Source organism: Nanorana parkeri, unplaced genomic scaffold (assembly GCF_000935625.1).
Source record: "Nanorana parkeri isolate BGI_ZX_2015 unplaced genomic scaffold, ASM93562v1 scaffold1827, whole genome shotgun sequence".
In the NCBI taxonomy this organism is placed as follows: Eukaryota; Metazoa; Chordata; class Amphibia; order Anura; family Dicroglossidae; genus Nanorana; species Nanorana parkeri.
The window spans coordinates 112,474-114,164 of NW_017308095.1; the positions used below are offsets into that span (position 1 = coordinate 112,474).

Here is a 1,691-nt window from a genome sequence, read left to right on the forward strand (position 1 = left end):
TATATCTAGAGATATATATATATATATCTAGATCTAGATCTATAGATATATAGTCTATTTCTAGTCTTTTCCTTCCCATCATGGTAGACTTATTTTTGCACTTATGCTGCGCTAATGAGCGAGATGTTCTTTTATATTTATAAGCAGGACTTAAGATGTTCTATGAAATAAGCCGTTATTTTACCTAACAAATAAGACCGGACACTAAAAACAACAAAGTGGTTTATTTCATATACAAACAAACATGACATTTCCATGCACTTAAACCATACTACCAACCAACAAAATGCAAACACATTTCCAGCCTGCAGACCAACTTGTTTAAATGAGTTTCCAAACTGCAGCCCTGTACAAATAATGTATTACCATGCCACTGAGTGTCTACTCGTATAGATACCGGTACATCACAGCTAGGATGAAATGCTACAAGTAAGCTATAAATACTGTAAGCGTTGCTAAGCTATCCCATTTCTCTGAATGTGATAGTCCTAAGGCAGTGTCTTCTGTAATAACATATAAAAAAAAATGCTTCCATCAGAAATAATTAAATTGGCCTGTTGTTTACACTGTAATTTCACACCAGTTGTCCTTATCCTATAACCATAATCAACAACCTGGCAATGGCCCAATACCCAAGGTATAACTAAACACTGATGCAAACAAAGCAAGCTACTGCATCATTAGGTCCTTGTGAAGCAGAGCTGCTCACCAAGGGACATTTTTTGGGGTTTAAAAGATAATGTAGCTAACGAAACCTGCAAAAACCATGAGACAATCTGACCAACTGCTATCCTAACACCTACATAAAATGTGTCCATCAATAAGAGACACTTCCCTCAGTGTTCACACAGTGGGGATTGTTCCATCCTCTGGTACCCCACAGATATACTGTATATTTCTAATATATCTTTTCTTCCACTTTGAAAGATTAAGTTAAACACACCTATTGGTTTCATATAGCTTTTGGAGACTCTAATGGAAATATTTATCCGTGCCAGAGTGCCCCCCCTGATTATATTTGGCCTTGGGGTAGTTGAGAAGATATTTGTTTCCTTTGCTCCAGGGGGTTTTCTCCTTCGTTCATCTGGACTGAAACTACAGGACTTGTAAACTTGAACATAAGACTTTCTCAATCATATTACCTATGTAACCATATAAAAGGGCTGACATGTACCAATGTACCTTGCTTCTCCAAGGACAGCATAAATAAATGACACATTAAAAAACACACAGCATTAGTATGGCTACTATACAGGTCCAAATTCCCCTTACCTTATATATCACAGCTGGGAGTGCAGGATCCCTGCTGTCCCCTCGCCCACCGGGGATCTTCAACAGTGGGTGAGGGGCATCAGGAGCACCACAGAGGCCCGGGAATGAGGTGCCTGCAGCACTGGAGTTGGGGACTGCTACTCAAAGGGAAGATGGTACTGCAAGACAAAAATAAAACAAAAAAAGTCATAAATAACAAAGTCAGCACAGTTCAAAACACTTGTAGAGGCTAAAAGTAAGCAGGTACTAAATCTTAACTCTTATCTGGTTAACCGTTCCTATGCATTGGTGGCACTGTAATAAAATGGCAGACATTTTGCCACACCAGTGCCAATGCAGCGCAGATTATGGGTTGAACTCGATGGACTTGTGTCTTTTTTCAACCTAACTATGTAACTATATATGCATTGTAGGTGGAA

At 39.0% G+C, this 1,691-nt stretch overlaps 1 pseudogene across 1 annotated transcript in view; it reads right to left on the reverse strand.

The window, feature by feature from the left end:
- The window catches only part of LOC108799826, a 15,185-nt pseudogene that overhangs the window by 13,106 nt on the left and 388 nt on the right, over positions 1–1,691 (reverse strand). The window contains exon 2 of the transcript XR_001942053.1: positions 1,273–1,430. The product of XR_001942053.1 is annotated as an ornithine decarboxylase antizyme 2-like (transcript). The remainder of the gene's footprint in view (positions 1–1,272; positions 1,431–1,691) is intronic.